This window comes from Chinchilla lanigera, unplaced genomic scaffold, assembly GCF_000276665.1.
Source record: "Chinchilla lanigera isolate Chin_1 unplaced genomic scaffold, ChiLan1.0 scaffold00056, whole genome shotgun sequence".
Lineage (NCBI taxonomy): Eukaryota > Metazoa > Chordata > Mammalia > Rodentia > Chinchillidae > Chinchilla > Chinchilla lanigera.
In genome coordinates, this window is record NW_004955457.1 from 8,543,495 (window position 1) to 8,565,265 (window position 21,771).

A 21,771-nucleotide genomic window follows, 5' to 3' on the forward strand; every position below is an offset into this window, starting at 1 on the left:
ACATGCAAACCATTTAAAATTATAAGGAGCATCCATTCTTTTTGGATACTAAGATCCATTTTACCTTCTAGTGAGTGAATTCTTTTTTTGAGAACCATTCTTTACCTACTTCCAATAGATGAGTAGTTGAGCCCACAACCTGGTTCAGGGGTGAGCATATAACCCAGATCAGCAAATTGGAAACATCCCTGGCCCAGTGGTGGGTCCATCATCCAATAAACCAATCAAAACTAATTTGGGGCATTTACTATAGCAAATGAGAGAAGGACCTCCCCCCCATCTTCCCACCAACAGAGGAGAGCCTTCCTGAGAGAAGAACCAATGCAGAAGAAAGCAACATGGTAGAGAAAGAGAACGTGGCGAAACCTACTCTTGAATTTCCCAGGTAGATGAATCAACAAATCCTCCCTTGTACTTAAAGTCTATGTTAGTTGGTTTTTCTTTTATAACTAAGTTTTGTGACTTAAGGAGGCTTTGAAACATTCTAAGATTCAGGAGAATGTAGACGTCACTAAGGATTAGACAAAGATTGAAAAGGGGTATGGGAACCCACTCAGAATCCCAGAGTGGATCTGAAGATGACTTTAAACTAAAGCCATTTGAGGCTCTGTCAGTGCAGAAAGAATCCTTCTCAGAATATCTGGCTGAGACAGCAACTTTGGAGAGATGAGGCACCACAAATTCACTCCCTGGGGAGTTTCTTGGCCATAAAGAAGGCAGAAAACCACAAGAACCTGGATAAACAAACGTTATCACAGATTTTCTAATCTTCTACCTATTTTCCTTAAAAATATATTTGTCTTTCTTTTCAAAAATACCATGCAAATCCACAGCCAGCTCTTATTTTGGAGGAAGGAGCTCCCAGCCCAGAACGATGGAGCCACTGTTGATCCAGTTACTTAGCCAAATGCATCCCGCTGTGCAGCCTGCTCTGTTTCCTCCAGTCCTCTGAAGGATCTGGCTTCAGAAAGCCACAGCTTCCAGCAGTGATCAGAGCTGCTCCCATCTCCTTTTATGCTCAGGAAGGCCCCCTGGCCTTTGGTTTTCCACAGTGATCCGGCGCTGGTGTCCCATCACATGCAGGTCACTTTGGTTTTCACCGCTCTATAGGAACCATGCTCCTAGTGCTGCCTATTTCCAGAACTTCAGCCCAGCAGGCCTACATTTCAGACCCAGCTGGCAGCAGAGAGTTTCCATTTCTAGCCCAAGAAAATGTCCCCTTTGAGATTTGAGTTTTCCCCCTACAATATCTACATCTTTTAAGTGTGGTGGAGAGAGGAAAATTTTGATGACACACTCACAACATAACCTAATGGAGAGATCTGCAGAGAAGGGTACAGCTGTAGATAAATCTGTAAATCGAGGTCAGAAGTTTAAACACATCACAATTTTGCCTCAGGATGGCCTCACTCCGTAAGATAGAAATAACCTAACCAAAGGCAGCAGGTGAGTCTGCTGAGAAATGAATGATGCTCAGATGCCCACACAAAGACATTCTGAAGAGGATGAGGGGAAAGAGAAAGAGCATCACAGGATGCCCGTCAGTCCCTGCAGTTGACTAGATTCTGTCCTCCTCCACACCCACCCTCTTACACAAAAGAAGTATGACCAGCGGCTTAATTGTGAGGCTAAATCCTAAATCTTGTCAAAAAGCCCACCACATCTGTAAACCGGCCCCTCTTCTTGCATGCTTTAGAAACCTGCATAAAGTCTCAACAAGTCCTAGAGATTTCTTAGTTCCTTTGCTTCCAATTTGTGTTTATTCTGCATGGTAAAAACTTCATTTGCTTTTTTATTTATCATCACATTCTTAGCTCCCAAATGCAGCAGTGAGTGGCAGCCGCATCTCAGAATACAAAGGGCTCTCTGCTAACAGTGCCTTTCCACTTCCTAAGAGGCATCTCCAAGCACTCAGTGCTTCCGGTCTTGTCATCCAGGAGTTCCTATTTCCTGCCCTCTCCATTTCTGACTCATCAGATACCGTGCTTTGCTGGTTTCTTTGTTTGCTTCAAGTCCAGTGATGTCATTTACACTGAAAACCTTGCTGTTTTATACCTCGGAAATCTTCAGTCCTAAAACTCCTATTTCTATATTAGATTTTTCCTCTGTCCATATTTGTGCCTGCCAAGAACTCTTCCCATTGACGTGTTTCTGGACAGGAGTTACTGTGGGTGACATTTCTCAAGCCTTTAGTGGTGTGGGGGGAAAAAAGCAAGATGCTGTTGCCCACATGTTTTCTAGCTGTCTTTCGAACTAACAAAATACTACCTTCTTGACCTTTTCCTCCACAACACAACCTCACTGCTTACTCCTGTCCTATTTCCATTTCTCCTCAAGGAATCCTTATCTCCTTCAGGTAGAGTTGTGTTTTCCCATGCTTTCCCCTGTTCCTAAGGTAGTCCCAGCCCTCCCCCACAACATAAAGGCTTATGCTATGTGTCCAGGTGATCTATTCTTCCCATTATGATCTGTTTCCACTTGCTCTCAAGAGAAGATTCTATTTTTAAAGCTAGTCCACAGAATTCTGGTGCTAGAATTATGACCAGTGGCTTAATTGTGAGACTAAATCCTAAATCTTGTAAAATTATAAGATTATACATTCTAAGATTATACATTCCAACTTTATGCATTGTATAGAAAGGGTCCACCTGAAGGGAAAAGAACTAGATAAATTCATGAGTTGATATTCTTATATAGATATTTCCATAACCCTATGGACAAGAGGATTTCTGAAATAATATGTTCAATGCAAAATAAAAAAACAAAAAATGAGAAAAGATTGATCAACTTGGCTACATCAAAATTTAGTCCTATGTGATAAAAAAAAAAAGTTCCACAAACAAAGCTAAAAGATAAGTAAAATCTGTTAGGAGAAAATGAGGCAGCTCCAGAATTTTTCCCCTTGGGCGGCGGCGGAGCTGGAACCACAGTGGCAGATCTCAGGCTGCTGCAACAGTCATTTAGGGATGGCAGCGGCTGCAGCACGACCTACAACAGCCCAGCGGAGCTGGCTAAGGCTTTGGAACAGAAACTAGATGATGCACAGTATTATTGTCAAAGAGCTTACTGACACATTCTCCTTGGAAATTACTGTGATGGTGTTTCCGATGCAAAAACCTCTCTAAAACTCAACCCCAGTTATACTACTGCTATGCTAAGAAAAGGGAAATGTGAATACTGTGAAAAAAACTATGCTGTTGTTCTAGAAACTTTTACGGAAGGACAAAAATTAGATAGCGCAGATGCTAATTTTATTATATGGATTAAAAGATGTCGAGAAGCACAGAATGGATCAGAATCTGAGGTGAGGACTCGGTCAAAAATCCAGTATGACTGGTATCAAACAGAATCTCAAGTACCTGTAACACTTATAATTAAGAATGTTCAGAAGAATGATATAAGTGTGGAATTTTCAGAAAAAGAGTTTTCTGCTTTGGTGAAACTTCCTTCTGGAGAAGATTACAATTTGAAACTGAGACTGGTTCATCCTATAATACCAGAACAGAGCACATTTAAAGTACTTCCAATAAAGATTGAAATTAAAATGAAAAAGATGGAGGCTGTGAGATGGGAAAAACTGGAGGGGCAAGGAGATGTCCCTACATCCAAAGAGTTCACAGCAGAGGTAAAGAACCTGTATCCATCATCGTCTCATTATACAATACATTGGGATAAATTGGTTGGTGAGATCAAACAAGAAGAAAAGAATGAGAAGTTGGAGAGAGATGCAGCTTTAAACAAGTTATTTTAGCAGATCTATTCAGATAGCTCTGATGAAGTCAAACGTGCCATGAACAAATCATTTATGGAATCTGGTGGTACAGTTTTGAGTACCAACTGGTCTAATGTAGGTGGAGAGTTGAAATCAATCCTCCTGATGATATGGAATGGAAAAAATACTAAATAAATTAATTTACTATCACTATAAGAAAAAAAAGAAAGTGAGGGAACATATTTAACACTAGACTATCTTACAGATTAATGAGAAGGTACAAGCAATATAATGGAAATCTGAACAGAACTGTGGACAGATGATTCATAGAGAGGAAATGTACAGGAGCCAGCCTATGAGCTTGTACCTGACTGAAGGACGACAAGAATGAAAAGAAAGAGAAACAGAATTACTTTCAAATGGGGTGGGGGGCAGGGAGCTCTTGTCTCCCTTCCATGAAGAGCCGCAAGTGACTGGCGCACCCTGCCTTTATTCACTCAGACATGGGTAAAAGCAATTAGAGTAACACAGGATTCATCCCTCCATCCATGGTGCATGTCTGAGTAAACAACAGGATCTCAGCTGTGTTACATTTTCCCTGCAGCGCGTCAGCGTGCTTGCAAGCTGCCTTTCCCCTTAGTGTTCACAGAGGAGGCCAATTAGGCCTCAATCTTCTTATCTGGACTCCCACAAAAACACAAATGGTCAAAACATGAAAAGATGCTCAACCTCACTAGAAACCAGGGAAACGCAAATTAAACCAAGAATATACGCTGTATCTCTCCATTAGACTGTCAGAAAGAGTTCTATTTTATTAATGAGCTTTTTGTAAGATTTTGAGAAGCAGGTATTTCAAGATTCTGCTAGTGGGGTATAAATTGCTCCAGCACAGCAGCCTTTCCTGTTCAGGCGAAGCTCTGACACACGTGCACAAGAAGACACACGTGAGGGCTCCATGTAGCACTGCTTCTAATAGACATAATTAGTGGCATTTGACTACTCATAAAGAAACCACAGATACTCAGTGGTGTTATACATCAGTTAAAGGTATATACTTAATATCTTTGGATCAACATGGACCAGTCTCAGGAGCCGGCTAACTAAAAAAGGCAAACAGTAGAATAATTTGTGAATATGATTTTGAAATCATATGTAGATGATAGTAAAATGATATTTTGAAAACTCCTACTGGTGGTTACATCTAAGAGGGATGAAGAAGCATATGTCACAGATGTGAAGGAGAATGACAGGAGCTATCATTTATTCAGTGCTTACTAAATGCCCACGTGGAGTTTAAGTGCTTTAATACACTCTTCCATTTCATCCTTAAAACTATATCTATTTTCTAGATAAGGAAACTTAGATGTGGAGAGGTTAAGTACCTTGCCTAAAGTTGCACAGCCATATAATTGGTAGAGTTAAATTTGCTTCTAGGCAGTCTGGTTTCAACCTTTCACATAACCACACTACCAGGGAACCTGAGATACAGTGAGGTAGTGCTCAAAGAGAGCTTCTTTTATAAACACATTTCTTTCGCATATGCACATATATATGTGCACACAAAATCAGTGAAACATAATACACCAACATGTCAAAGTTCCTGTTTGAGGCTGCTAAGACCGACCAATTCATATTCATTGCAATAAATTTTTTGTGTTTTTAAAATTTCTGTACAAATCTATAATACTTTCCTGTTAATTTTCTTTTTTGGTACTGAGAATCAAATTCAGGACCTTGTGCTTGCCAGGCAGGTGTTGTGCCACTGAGCTATGGCTCTTTTCTGGTTAATTTTCTTGTTTAGTTTATTTTTATTAGTATATGCTTATGATACAAAATAATTACATTCATCTTGGTAAGCTAAAATATATATATTTAACATATATATACAATGACACATATATATCGCATCTTAATTATTTTTGCTGTGGGATTCCAGTCTGGGGAAAGGAGGAAGTATTCAGAAATCACTTATATAGTTAAAATTTAATTCCAATAGAGAAAATAATTATTCTTATATATTAGATGGAATCACCTCCAAAGAAAAAGAATGAATGAACAAAAGGAAGGAAAGAAGGGACAGATGGAGGAAAGGGAAAGAGGAAATAAACAAGAAAAGAAGGGCTAGTGATGAATTTCTCAACTCTGGTTAATCAGACACTTACGGTGCTCCAAGCTCCATGCTATTTTCAGGCTTTATCTCATCCCAAGTTGAGAAAAAGGAGATAAAAATGTAGGCCTATGTCTGGAATTGCTCCCCCTGTCCACTCTCACGGGAATCTCCAGCCCAAAGTCCTCTACAGAGACGTTTGCTTTCAGACAAGCCCTCCTTTGCCCTTGAAATCAATTCCTAACCCACAGCGCTCTGTTCTGTCTCATTACCCATAAGATTTGCCTGGCCTGCAGGCATCTTCATGGCTTGGCTCTAATGGAAGGAAAAGGCAATTCCAATCAAATTTCAATTAAAGCATGGAAGGAAATAAAAGTTATTCTTAGTTCCTAGTAAGCATCCATCCACCGATTGCCACGGAAGACCTTCTAGGAGGAACAGGACTCAGGGGTCTAGCAGAACTCCTGACTTCATCATCCCCACGCGATTGGAAACCAGTTTCCCTAAAAAGGTAATCAAGAAGAGAAAACCCTGCCAAATGAGCTAAAAAAAATTCTGCACCAGGAACCATGTTTAACTTTCCTTTCATCACTAAGACGTCTCTATGCCCAAGCACAAGGTCCTCAGCTGGGTTCTTAGACCTGACCACACCACTAGGAGGAGCCAACCTCTTAGTGGGTGGAGTAATGGCCGAGGCAAATAGGGCGGGAGCGCCCCCATGTGGCGGAAGCTTTCCACTAATTCTGAGGGGGCTAATGGGGTTTTGCCCTCTGGCTGGGATTTCTCAGGTATACGCCCATTTACTTATCTTCGTCTGTAAGTTTTCTGTAGCGCTTCTGGAATCACATTTTGTGATGAGAGTTCTTGTCCTATAACATTGAAAACTGCAATGATCGTGGCCAATGTTAGCCAAGAATCTCTTCTCAGTGATAAACAGTACAATCTGCTTATTTCTGTTTTTGTCAACCCACACTACTCATGAGAACTATTTTTACGAAAGTTTTTTTTTTTTTTTATTTCAGGGAGCTGTGTTACTACTAACTCAGTAGTACTGCATCTGATTTTCCCAACGTTCTGTGACCAAAGAGATGAATAACTCTAATGTGGGCGGCAATTCTTAGAAGAGGCATCCAGCCCTACAAATAAGAACGAAATAACCCCTGTTGGGGGCGGACACATCCTCCCTTCCACATCACCTTACAAACACAGCGCACACGCCCTCAGCCTCAGCTTGCGGTATTCCCTACTCCTCTGTGGTAGGAGCGCCTTCCACACACACCGCAAGCCTTGAACTCAGAGATTTCTGTTGCTACTGCAGCGTGTCCTTCCATCCCGAGAAAATATCCTTCCAGAGAAAGACCAAATATCCTTCCAAAGAAGTGACCGAAATTAAAAAGCAAATCAGAGCTGGAGAAAGTGCTGCACTTATACATGATAAAGCATCTATATAAACCGTCTGCCAGATAGATAAACATCTACAGAGATTGTTCCCAGAAAAGAAATACTGATGGGCAACAAAAACTGGAAATTAAAATAATTTAACATGTTTGGTCTATGGTGTTAATAAAGATGTTTTAAATGCTCATTCATCAAATGTATTCATAGTAAAACTGATGCTGGAAAATTTACTTTTGAAACAATTTAGAAAAATAGTAATGGAAGCCTTAAAAATTCATATTCATTAACTTCTGAGATTGATGCTGAAAGTGTAATACAACACACAATAAGGGAAAAGCTTTATGCACAAAGATTTCTATTGAAATCTTATGGCTAGAAGCAACCTAAATAATCAATATTAAGAGACTGGTTACTACCATGGTTTTCTTTTCTCACTTCTGGTCACATTAAAATCACTTGGAAAGTTTTATTTTCACAATAACAATGCCCAACCCTCACATCAGAACACCTGAATCAAATCTGTAGGGTGAGCCAGACATGGTGGCACGTGCCTGTAATCCCAGCACTCTGGGAGGCTGAGGCAGGAGGACTGCAAGTTCAAAACCAGCCCGGGCAACTTAGCAACTTAGCAAGACCCCGTCTGAAAATTTAAAATTTTTTAAAGGGGCTGGGTATGTAGCTGAGTGCGAAGGCCCTGGAATCAATCCCCAGAATAGAAAAAAAAGTCTAGGGTGTAGAAAAATCTCTAGAGGTAGGACCTAGGCATGTATTTTTTAAAAAAACCTCTCCAAGTGATGCTAACAGGCAGCCAGAGCTGAGACCCACTAAGCCAAGAAAAGTATGACAGATTGTCCTGCAGGAAAATAAGATGCAGCCAATAAAAACGCTTTCAAAGTTTGGGGAAAAAAAATTTTTTTGAAATGCTCTAAACCTAAAATTTGTAAGGAAGGTTGGCACCACGTGTTCTCATATGCCCAGCATCCAAAGACTCTGTTCAAGTTTAACTAATTGGCCCAGAAATGCCTCTTTAAGCAAAGGATTCAGTGCAAGATCTCACATTGTCCCAGTTGTTATAATTTTTTTTATTTTCATTACATTAACTTTTTAAGATTATAAGACATTCAGCCAGGAGTAAGCCTACATACAATTCAGGAGGCTGAGGTAGGAGGATCTCTGCCAGTTTGAGCCCAGCCTGGACTATATGATAAGTTCAATGCAGCTTGAACTACATAGCGAGACCCTGTTTCAAAAAAATAGTTATATATAGGGCATTCTTTTTTGGAGAAAATCTCTCAATGTGGGGGTGTCTGGGTCCCCAACCAATGACCAACTTTGTAAAGTTGGTCATTCTAAAGATAGCATCAGATCTTTCTAAAGATAGCAGCCTCAGACCTGCTGGGTTAACTCTTCTCTGTACCATGGATTTCTTAGATTTTTCTCCTACTTAGACCTAGGTAGTACATTTTTAGCTGTAATATCGCAGCAATGGTTTTCATCGCCCCTATTGGGTGGCATATAGCATTTTTGGTATTTGACAGATGACAGCTCTCATGCTTTGCATCCCTCTCTTTCCCTACTGCCCCACATCTGGCGCTGGTAAGAAGATCTGTGTGCTCCTTCTAAGGTGCCGGTGGAAAGTTCCAACCGCACAAACACACACCAAGGAACCTCCAGTGGGGCTCTACCTCATGAGCCATATTAAAAGCCAAAGCCCATCACTGCCCTTCCTTTGTCAGCCATGTTTAGACTTCGTGGAGACATGTTCTCCTCTCCCAGGAAAGCCTCAATACAAGAGTAAAAATCTCATCTCTCCTCTTGGGGTGTGCGTGGCATCATTTGTCTCAATTTCTGAGCCAGTGTTGGTGAATATTATGGTTGAGATCCAGAATGTTCCCCCAAACTCTCATGTGCTCACAGGCAGTGAGCTTTTGGAAGGTAGGGGGATCATGGGCGCGCTTACCATGGCAGACTCGCTGTTAGGGGGTGGGGCCTTTTTGGAAGGGGGTCGCTGGGGGCGTGACCAGGAAGGACATGTCTCTCTTCTAGGTCCTTTCCTCTTTCTGCTTTCTGGCTGCCATTTTATGGGCAGCTTCTGTGTGGGCCAGTCCTTTTTACCATGCTGTTTCTGCCTTGGAGCCTGCAACTGAACCTATGAACCAAAATAAACCTCTCCTGCTTTTAGTTTTGGATGTCAGGATATGGTGTCTCAGCAAAGAAAGTGACTAAGACAGTGGGGGAAGGGAACTCCAGCTTACAAGTACAGAAATTTGTACTCCAGAGGCTGGGGAGAGAGATCAGGGCTAGAGCACACCTAGCATAAGCAAGGTCCTGGCTTCAGTTTCCAGCACCACATTTTTAAAAACGGGAGAAAGACAGACAGACAGACAGAAGTTCATTACTGTAAGTGCTAGCTCCACTTGGTCAAAACACTGTATGCCAGAATTCTAAAACTGTAAAGTCATGTTTCCACTGCTTTAATCAACAAATATTTTGCAGAAATGTTTTGAGTCTATGTAAAATCTCACTCTTCACCCCACTTTTGCCCTCTAATCTAGGCATCCATTAAAATTAATTATTACTGTGTTTGCTGCCAAATGGAAATTTTTTTGTATCTTTAGTCCTTCTGCATTTATCAGTTGGCATTCTCCAGTAAAAGGGGTTTCTCTTGTCTCCTCTCTTATCTATTTATTTACCCTTTTACTTCTTTTAATGTGAAACCACATGATCACATTATAATCTGTGGTTTATATCTGTAACTATCTTTATTTATTTTGATACTTAAATTGACAGATTTAGCCAATTAAATCCTCTTTAAAATGGCATCTGAGAACTTTGGCTGTGTATCCATCGTTTTAGGATTTCTTCACTTTCTTGCTCAAAAGATATTTAGGTTCCTCTTGTACTTTCCCTGCCTCAACCGTGGTATCAGCTATTTCCTCAAGAAGCCCTGATTTTTTGTTGTTGTTTTTGTTTAGCAATCAGTGAGAATAAGAAGTCAAGATCTTGGGGGTTGGGGATTTAGCTCAGCGGCACAGCACCTGCCTGGCAAGCGCGAGGTCATGAGTTGGATTCCCAGTACCTGAAAAAAAAATCAAAAAAAAAAAAAGAAAGAAGTCAATATCTTGATTTCTAGGTGTGCTCGTTACAGGTGTGAGTCTCCTTGGGTCCTTTCTGAGGATGGAGTTAGGATATACATGCATGTATAAACACAAACATCAAGTGTCTATATATATCTATACCTACCTAACATAAAAACCTTAAGTTCAAACCAATAACACAAATTCCAGTGCAACAATGCAGTTTATTCCGGTTTGTTTTATTTTTTCTCTGTAATTCTACTCAACTCCTACAATAAAAGGCCTGGCTTCTATTGAGCTCAAACCTCTTGAAAAATCTGTTTCCTGCCAAAACCCTCATTTACCCTCCCTCCACAAGCTGCCTAATTTGTTTGGATCTGCCTAATGGCTTTTTGTTTCATAGCTTTACTTAGCTTTAATTAATACACACTGAACTGTTTATATTTAACTGCACAATCCAGCACACCTGTTTCAGGTAGCACACCAGCGATTCTGGGCCACCCCCGCTGCATCCACCTGAGTTTGGGCAACACCTCCGGGCCGGTCCTCCTTCGTGGTCTTAAGAGAGCGATGGTGAACCTTTCAGAGCTTTCAGCGATGCTGTGCCATAGGTTCACCACTACTGTCCTAACAGAAGCAGAAATAAAAGTAATGAAGAGCCAGGAGATATCTAAAGCTCCAAGCCAGGGGCTGGGGATTTAGCTCAGCGGCACAGCTCCTGCCTGGCAAACACAAGGTCGTGAGTTCGATTCCCAGTACCAGAAACAAAACAAAACAAACAAAACAATAAAGCTCCAAGCCGGAGCACATGTGTGTTAGATCTCCTGTCTGACCTTCAGTAACCTGTTCCCCACTCCAACCTGGCTAAAGGTGCATGCATATGGCCTGTATATGTGCATGAGCCAATCAGAGTGAACTCTGGGAGCCGCATTCCTACTGTGGTGCCCCTGAGATGACTCCACATGCTGTCAATCATCCTGTCACTCTTCAGAGAGCCAATGACAGCCCCTGAGGGAAGGCCGTACATCTTTTAAAATCCCAAAGCCGGATTTCTCTGTGCACTTACTTCCCTGCCACTCTGCCACCACTTTTCTGTCAGTGTACCTTTTGGTTTTTGTTGACCGGGACCTGCCCTGAGCACGCCTTCCTGTTATCTTCAAGAAATGTAGCTGTTTTTTCTCTTACCACTGAATGTACACTTGCCATGCTTTGCTCACTGTATCCAACCTGGAATCTATCTTTCAGCCGCATCACAAAGTATCACACACATATAGCCATAAAACCATGACACTGTCAAGTCGATTAATATATTATTCACCTTAAAAAGCTTCCGTGTGTGTGTGTGTGTGTGTGTGTGTGTGTGTGTGTGTGTATTGGGCTGGGGATCCTGCTAATGGGATTGAAAAATTCAGGGCCTGTTCTATGCCAGGCAAGCCTTGTACCACTGAGGTACATCCCTGCCCCTTTGTTTTTAATAGAAGGTCTCACTAAATTGCTCAGGCTGGCCTCGAGCTTCCAGTCCTCCTGCCTCAGCCTCCCAGATAGCTGGAATTATATGTATGTGCTATCTTATCTCCTTGATCCTTGTGTAATCTCTCTCCTGCCCTTCCGGACAATAATCCTGTAGCCCCTAGCAACACTTATAATTTCTAAAATTTTATGTAAATTGAATACAAAATATACAGTGTTCTTTCATGCCACACAATTATTTTGAGATTTATCCATTCTGTTATATGGATCAATAGTTCACCCCTTTTTTCCTGAGAAGTATTCCACTGTGTGGATGTACCCCATGTATTGATCCATTCAGCCCTTGAGGGGCATTGGAATTATTTCTAGTTTTTGTCTATTATAAATAAAGGTATGATAAACATTCACACACAAATTGTTTTGTGATCATATGTTGTCTTTTATCTTGAGTCAATAATGAGAGGAGAATGTTTGGGTTGTATGTTAGGTGTGTGCTTAAATATTTCAGAAAACAAAAACGTGTCTGCCAAGTATGTTGTAACACTGTAAAGTGCCAACACTAATTGAGAGTGGCAGTTAATCTACATTCATTACCATCCTTCTTCATAATTTTGCCAGGCTTTGCAATTTTAGCCATTCTACTGTGCATTACATAGTTTTAATTTGTGCTTCCCTAGTGATTAAAAAGGGACATCTTCATATATGGTTTATATACCATCCTTAAGTCAACTTTGATGCAAATTTTACCCATTTTTAAGTGGTTTTTGTCATGGTATTATTGAGGGTATTTTGTTTGTTTTGTTTTGTTTTATTTTTCAAGACAGAGGATTAAACTCAAGCCCTCCACACGAGCTAAACCCCCAGCTCTTTTTTATTTTTTTTTTAATTTTGAGGTAGGGTCTCAGCAAGTTAAACTGCACTTAAACTGGCTATCCTCCTGCTTCAGCCTCACAGAGTGCTGGGGTTATAGGCATGCACCCCCATATCCAGCTCCTCTTTGTTTTTATTTTGATTTAATATTAATATTTTCAGAGGACTTTTCAGCAAATTTTGATAATTCTATACTTTTAAAGTCAAAATGCTAAGATATTTTATTCAAATTATAGACTTTTTTGAGACATGATTCACTGAGTTTCCCAGGCTAGGCTCAAACTTGTGATACTCTTGCCTCAGCCTCCCAGAGCGCTGGATTATAAATGTATGCCACCAGGCCCAGCTGTATTCTTGAGTTTTGACATTTCTTTTGTACTGGAATCCTTTGTCAGGTATATTTTGAAAATGGGTTCTCCCAATCTGTGGCTAGAGTTTTGATTTTCTCATACTGTCTTATGAAGTACAAAATATTTAATTTTAGTAAAGTCCAAATAATCAACTTTCCCCTCACATTTCTTGCTTTTTATGGTACATTTTTAAAAGTCTGCCAAGCCAAGACCACTGGGGTATTCTATATTTTCCTCTAAAAGTTGTATAGTTTTAACTCTTACATTTAAGTTTATGATCCATTTCAAATGTGTTTTCAAATATGATAAGAAACTGTGGGGTTTTTGTTTGTCTTCTTTTTTTTTTTTTTAAATCTTGTAACCCATTTTCTTAGCACTCTTTGTTGACAGTCTCTCTTTCTCTCGCTGAACTACCTTAGCATCTTTGTTTAAACTCAACTGGCCTTCTATTGGTGTGCTTCTGGGATCGGTTTTCTTGATTTAGTTTTCTGAATCTATGCTGACCCTGTTACTGTGGACTTGGCCCATGTGACCCAGGCTTTTATGTACAACAAGGAAAGAATTGCCAAGTGTACACACAGTAAGTAAGCAGCCACAATGACTGAAGATCACAGGAAGTTGTGTTCAAGGTGACTCTATAGCAACAACAAAAAAAAGCACAGATCGAGAAAGGTGCAAGGTAACAAAAAGAGCACAGCACGTGGCAGTGGCAGCATGTGGGTCGAAGCAGGATTTGGGATTTAAGAGTCAGGCACTTCCTCTTAGGTGCCTCCATCGGCATCTCTAGATATGGCTGACAGGAATGATTGACAGGGTGCTGTGTGATCTCGGACTCTCAACGCGCATGCTCATCCCAGAATTCACTCCGATCTTAATTTTTGTGTGACATGTAGTGCAGATTTACGGAACTGTAATGAGTGGGAGTAGGGTAGTGGTGACCAGAAGGTCAGGTTAGGAGATTCACCTTGCATGTGCTCTCACCTAGGACATCAGAGACCTCCTGGGGTTTTGTTCTTTTATTTTTCTACTCCTCTTTGGACAATGGAAGCAGAAATAACTATAAGGTGCTGTTTAGAATTAAAGGGGTGACTCCCTCAGCTCCATCGTGTTTAACTGTACTAATACTATCATTTTAATTATGGTATCTGTATAATGTATTGAGAGCAGTCTCAGCTAGAGATGTAGCTCAGTGGTAGAATGCTTGTCTAGCAAGGTGGAAGCCCTGGGTTCAGTCCTCAGCACCAAATAATTAAAAAGCTAAAAAACAAAAACAAAAAGAAAAGAAAAGAAAGAAACAGTCTCTATATTTTGTTCTCTAGTCCAGGTACTTTGTGTATCTGTATAAACTTTAAAATCAGATTGTCAATTTGTGTGAAAGCCTTTGGGATTCTGATTTTCTAATTGGGATTGCAATTTGGAGAGAATTGGCATCTTCACAATAACCTGTTAATTCAGGAAAGTGGTCCATCTTTCCATCTGGTTCTCTCGGTAGTTTTAAAATAATTTTCAGTATACAAACCAAGCACATCTTTTACTAAATTTATCACTAAAAGGCTGGGGGTATGACTCATGATATGTTATTCTTTCATGTTGTTGGATTCAATTTACTAAAATTTTAAGAATGTTTGCATCTGTATTCATGAGGTGTACTAGTCTAAAGTTTTCTTATAATGTCTTTGATTTTTATAATGTCACAGTAATTTTGATCTCAAAATAAGTTGCAAAGCATTCATTCCTTCTTCTTCAATTTTCTGGAAAACTTCATGAAGAATTGGTAACATTTTTTCCTTAAATGCTCGGTAGACTTGACCAGTGAACCGCATGAGCCTGCAATTTTCTTTATAAGAAGGTTTAATTATAATAGAGGTCTATTTTGCTGTTATCTATTATTTATATTTTTTGTGAGTGAGCTTAGATAATTTGAATCTTTCAAGAAAGATTTTATCCACATGGAATTTATTGTCATAGAGTTGATTAAAATATTCCTTTATCATGTTTCTATTGTCTGTAGAGCCTACAGTGACGTCAATTCTCATGCATGCTTTTGGTAATTTGTGTCTGTTTTAATCTTTTTCCTGATCAGCCTGACTAGAGGCTTATTTATTTTATCACCCAAAAGCACCTTTTGGGTTCACTGATTTTTCTCTTTTTACCTCTGTTCTATTTAACTGATTTCTTATTATTTCTTTCTTCTGCTTACTCTATGAATACTTTGGTCTTCTTTACTCACCTGTGAAGTTCCTGCAGAAGACAAGTTCTTCATCACAGGACTGGTTGAGAAATCAGGAAAACTGGAGGGTTTGGAAGTCCTCAGACAAGCTGCAGGAGCAGCCGCTGCCTCAGGACCATTAGGGGAGCAAACAGAGAGGGGATGATGTCAGCTATGAATGTTGCTGTCTTGTTTTGCCCTGCAATTCACTCACAGTGATCCCTCCTGTAATCCAATATAACAGGACACATACATGAAAGGGAGTAATAGGAAATGTAGCCCAGTCTAACCAAGTCAGCCCGTTAAGAAGCCATCACAAACCTCCTTCTTTCCTCATATTGAAAGTTATCTGGGTAGCAAGACTTAGTTACTTCCTTCTTACTGAAACAAAACTACCCAACACCCACAAATTAAAGAAGGAAAGGTTTATTTTAGCTCGTAGTTTGTAGAGGTTTCAGTCCATATGCAGCTGGCTCCAAGGCAGGGTGGCATGGTAGAGGTGGCATCAAAAAGGAGAAGTAACTGAAGGCAAGGCAGGCAGGAGGCAGCAGCAGTGAGCCTTCCTTTCCTTTTTATCCCACTGAGGTTACAAGCCCATTGCTTGGTGTCACCTACACACCAACAGTAGGCCTTCCATTATCCATGTTCAGTACTATGCTAAGCCAATCAGTGGACTAATTTAGTTATCACACACCCTTAATCCATATTCGTACACCCTAGATCCAGGAACCTTTGAAAAGTTCCACCTATGAGTGCATAAGGCACTGGGGAATGTCTAGAAACAAGCCATAACACAGCATATAGTTTAGCCTTGCTTTTTTTTAATCCAGTCTGTCTACTTTTCACTGAGGAGTTCAAAACTTTTACATTTAATGTAACTATTGATATGATTGTGTTTACATCTACCATCTGTTTGGGTCTTTTTCCAAGTGGTTTCATCTATTCTTTGTGCCCTTCTTTCCCTTTTACTTCCTTCTTTTGATTAAGTGTGACTCTGTTTTATGTCTTTTGTTGGTTTAGTAGCTATAAGTCTATCGGGTTAATAACCCTTAGTTATTGCGGGCTGATCAGGACCGCAATCTCCCAAGCAAGTGGATGGCAAAGGCTTAAATAAATAAGACAATTGAAATGATTTTAGGGCTCCAGGAGGGTTCAACTCTATTACTAAATTCAAGTTTCTCTGGGTTAAGATTTTCTGAATTAAGACTCTCTGAGGTAAGACCCTGACTTCCCGGGGAGGCCCGTCTGTATTTATTAGGTTTTCAAATAAAGGAAAGGGACACTGAAGGAAATTTAGGAATCTTGGCAGGACTTGGGAAACCATTACAGACTTCTCCAAGAAATACTTATGTTAATTTAGGAGAACTAAGTTAATTCCAGGGAGGCCTTCATTGTAGGAGTGAGATGTCTGCAGCTATAGTCTCCTTTCATTAATTGGGGCTGGAGCCAAAAGTCCTCAGCTGTCACCTTGTCTTGTCCTTTGAGGCCTCATAGCTTCACCCACCATTACAGGCTTCAGTAGGGACCAGTGGCTCACAAGGAAACATGGAAAGCCAGTCAGTTAATATAAGTCCTGCTCAGGGCTGCTTCACAGTGGTCTCCATTATAAGCCCTTTTATTATTTTTTTTCCTTACTGTTTGCTTTTGGGTTTTAATTATACATCTTTAGTTTATCACAGTCTATAAGTAATATTATATCACTTTATTTATACAAGTAAAACCCTACAATAGTATACCTTCATTTCCCCCACCCTTGTCTTCCTTCATGCTTTTATTGTTATATATTTTACTTTTCTATATATTATAAAGTTCGTGATACATTATTGCTTTTTCTTTAAACAACAAATAATGTTTTATTTTTTTTTGTTTTTTTGAGACAGGGTCTTGCTATGTAGTCCAGGCTGGCCTCTAATTCATGGTGATCCTCCTGCTTCAGCCTCCAGAATATTGGGATAATAGGTGTGCATCACTGTACGTAACTATATAGAAATTTTTAAAATAAGAAAAGAAGATATTTATATTTACACACATATTTTCCATTCCTGGTGTTTTTCATTGCTTTTTATAAATATCATTGGATATCATTTTTCTTCTGCCTAAGAATGTCTCCTGATAATTAAACTTTCAGTTTTTAATATCTAAGAAAGTGTTTCATCTTTGTTTTATCTCCTTTTAAGTAGTCTTATTAAAATACAGTTTTAGTCCCATAATGCAACGGCAAACAGAAACACAGAAACATCACCCAGGATTAGGAGGCAGATTTATCTACATCAACAGGCACTGACCTCTAAAAAATGTCAGGCTTCAATTTCTGCTCCTCTTAAGGCTTATATAGAGTATGCCAGAAAGAAGCAGAGTGCTTGGCTGTCTTTGCTTCATTCTTACAATACACATCATAGTGACCAACCATGCAAAACAGTGATCAGCCCTTTCTAAAAAACAGAAGTAACGGGAACTGTAACAGGAACTAAAGCAAACTGGAGGTTACCTGGGAACAAGGGGGGGCATTTTCTGCTACAATAAAATGCATCCTTTTAAAGTGTATGTTTTAATGTGTTGGTATATTCACAGGCTTATGCATCCATTGCCACAGTTCTGCCCTCTGTCAAAGGAAACCCAACCCCCTTTAACTGCCTCTAACTCACCACTCTCTCCTCCCAGCAACTATTAGTCTACTTTCTGTTATTATAGACTTCCCTATTCTGGATATTTCACATAAGTGGAATCACAAAACATGTAATTCTTTTCTGCAGTTTTTTCACTTAGCATATTTTAGGATTCATCTATGTTGTAACATGTACTAGTACATCATTTCTTTTGATTATCAATTAAGATTCCAATGTATGGGTATGTAATATTTTACTTATCCATTAATCAACTGATAAACATTTCAATTGTTACTTTTTTTTCTTTTTCATACATACAAGCTCTCCCACATTTCTCAGGCTGGCCTTAAACTTTAGGCCCAAGTGATTCTCCTGCCTCAACCTCCAAAGTAGCTAGGACTACAGGCACATACCACTTTTCCTGGAGCCACTTTTTAATTCTTATGAGGAATACTGCTGTGAACATTTGTATAACTATGATTTTTGTTTCTCTTAAGTGGAATTGTGTGTCACCGAAACTAAATATTCAATTTACTGCTTTTTATGAAAGATGTACTTGCTGGCCATAGACTGCTAGGTCGATGGGATTTTCTTTTCCTTAAGTACTTTTAGCATGTATTCCTTTTCCAATGAGAAGTCTGTGACAAATCTTTACTGTTATTCCTACGTATCTTTTTTCTCAGTCTGCTTGTGGGTGCTTTTTGTTTGGTTCATTGATTGTTGGTTGGCTTCTGGTTTCTTGTTTATTGATTTTATTTTTGATTGTGATATGTCTTAGTTATCTTTGTGTTTCTTATGTTAGGAATTTGTCAGAGTTCTTACATCTCTGTTTTTAGAGTTTTTATCAAATTTGGAACATTTTGGCTGTTATTTTGTTAAATATTTTTCATCTGTCCCACCTGCCTTCTTTCAGAACTGCCATTTTAGGAGGATTTGGCTGTTTTACTTTGTCCCAAGCTCACTAAGGCTATGTTCACTTCTTTTAATCTCTTTATTTCATCGTGAATACTTTCTATTGCTATTTCTTTAAGTACACTAGTCCTTTTGCAGTGACGAAGTCGGCTGTTCATTTCATCCAATGTATTTTTATCTCAGTCACTACATTTTTCATTTTCTCTAGAAGTTTTATTTGCTATTAAAAATATCTTCCTGTTTCTTTTTAACAAATTCACACTCCAATCTACCTTCTTGAACATAAGAAATATAATTCTGATATATTTCAGTGTCCTTGTCTACAAATTCTATCATTTGTATTATTTCTGAGTCTGTTTCCATTGATTATTTTGTTTTCATTATGGCTGATATTTTCCTGCTTTTTTGCATATATAGTATATTCTATTGGATTCTATGCATTATTAACTTCACCTTGCTGAGTGCTGTATTTTTTTTTTCTGTATTTCTACAAATATTCTTAACCTTGGTTCTCAAATATAAGTTGCTTGGAAACTGACCTTTTAAGGACTGCTCTTACATTTGATTTATGCAGGGCCTGAACAGCTTTCATGTTAGACTAATGTCATCCCACTTTGAACCTTCTCAATGTGGCATCCATAATGTGAGGCCTATCCACTCAGACAGTGAATGTACAAACACCTCCATGTTCCATGTAACCCCAGTGATTTAACTTTCAAACTATTTTGGGCAGTTCTCCAAATCTGATTGGTTTCCTCACCTCCATATGCTATGCAGTATGCAGGTGAAATCTGAAAGAGGAGCCATTCAGAGACTCAGGGCTTCTTCCTGTACAGGATTCCGTCCTTTGTGCCTGAGCATGACCTCTGCCTGCCATGGTCCTCTAGAACACTATCATCTGTTCATGAGCCAGAGGGAAAATCCAGATACTATGACCCTGTCTTTTCCAAAGCAGGAGTCTCTTTAATGAGATTTGGTGTGGGGAAGGAGGAATATCTTAATGCATCTTTAAAGTACCTACATCTTTAAAAGAAAAAAATGGAAAGGAAGAGAGGTTAAAAAACAGGAAGAAGAAGAAGACTGTATACATTTTTAATAACCTCACAGAAAGCTTGTACAGGGCTAATTTTCTACGTTCTTTTCTTTTCTTTTTTTGTCTTTTTGAGACAGGGTCTTGCTATGCAATTCAGGCTGGCCTTAAGCTCACTTTGTAGCTTAGGCTGATCTCAAACTCTCAATGATCCTCCTGTCTCAGCCTCCCAAGTGCTGAGATTACAAGCATGTGCCACCATGGCTCACAGGGCTAATTTCTAAGAAACAAAATTATACATACAATATAGCCTCAATTATGCAACAAAAAGGAAAGAAACATTTGAACCAAAATCAAGATACTAACATTGCCGTAGAGTACAGCACATTTCTTATTTTAGTTTGTCTGCATTTCCGAAGTTTTAAAATAATATTATGTAGCATGTTCATAATGAATGAGAGAAAATACAACCTAGGTAAACTAGATTCACCTTAAAATAATAAATAAAATGAGAAGACAAAAGATAACAAAACACCCTCAATTTTGTGATTTATTTTAAGAATGTTTCTGTGAGTTTTCATACTACAAATAGAAATTCCACTTCCTTGACCTCCCAAAATGTTGCCACCTACCATGACCACTTCTAAACTGTAGCCCTCAAGAATCCAAGAGACTAGTAACCTCAAGTCTTCAAGTAGAAGTTAGTGGCAGTGGACCTCTGGCATTTGGTATGGGTATTGGAAATCTGGCTTTGCCTGGATTCTTGATTTAATGCTTTGCTGCTACAAATAAGTTTTCAAAGTGGATGTTGAACTTTCCACTAACATTTATTTTGAGGGAAGTCTCATTATGTAGTTCAGGGCTGGGGATTTAGCTCAGCAGCACAGCACCTACCTGGCAAGGGGGAAGTTGTGAGTTTGATTCTCAGTACCAGAAAAACAAAAACAAAATCGTTATGTAGTTCAGGCTGGTCTCAAACTCACTATGTAGCCCAGGATGGCCTCAAACTCACAGTGTTCCTCCTGCTTCAACCTGCTGGCATTACAGAAGTACACTACAACACCCAGCATTCCACTAACATTTAAAGTCCAAACATTTAAAATTCAAAGAAAAAATGGAAGTTACTTTAAATAGTCCAAAGAATTAATGTGTATGGACAAATATACATGAAAACATGACTTTCTGCAAGACTTGTATGGTGCACACTACTACACTTCTCTTCCATCTTTTGTATGCAGTTTTTTTTTTAGTAGCAGGAATTGAATTCAGGACCTTGCACTTGCCAGGCAGATACTTGTGCTGCTGAGCTATATCCCCGGCTGTCTTCCATCTTTTGATGATAAATTCCGTATTTGTAGGATTTAAAGAGACTATGTAAAAATAGTTGACTTGAGTGAACATAAACAAAACAAAACAAAAATCATCTTTACCCCAAAATGTAAACACTTTGCTGCTTTGTTCATTAATTCCCTAGTAAAATTCAGTGTTTCTTCCTCTACAAAAATCTTATATTTGCTATGGCTAACTCAGTTGTCTATTTTCCTGTTCATACATATTAAAGAACTCAATGACATAATCAGCTTTGCTTTTCATTGGGTTGCTTACAGCTTTTAAAAATAAGGCACAAATACCCACAGCTGTTCTAGGCAATCACTCAGCTCTTTGGGAAGAAAGTACAGATATAGAGACAGGTGGCTTTGCTCTAAGTATAATATTCAGAATCAAGGGACAGGGATTCCAGCTGTGTTTCCAGGAGAAAACAGCAAATTCCCAGTATTTCTATGCAAAATATAGTTGCATATGGACACCCATGATCAAGGCAGTAGCCTTTCCTGAGTCTTGGTTCTCCTGGAAGTAACTGATGTGCAAAATCTTCCGCTATCAGTATACTTCAGGGCTTTTGATTGTTCATGGGAATAGTTTAGCAGTACAAAAAATGGGCAAGATTGTTCACTGGAATAGTTCAGCAGTACAGAAAATGGGCAATTGCCAGCATACTGTCAAGTGGTGAGCTTGGTAAAGAACACATC

The 21,771-nt window shown here is 39.3% G+C and overlaps 1 pseudogene; it reads left to right on the forward strand.

Annotated features, from left to right (window-relative positions):
- The first annotated feature begins 1,312 nt into the window (after window positions 1–1,312).
- Window positions 1,313–3,903, forward strand: LOC102028500 (annotated as a pseudogene).
- Window positions 3,904–21,771: the final 17,868 nt, after the last annotated feature.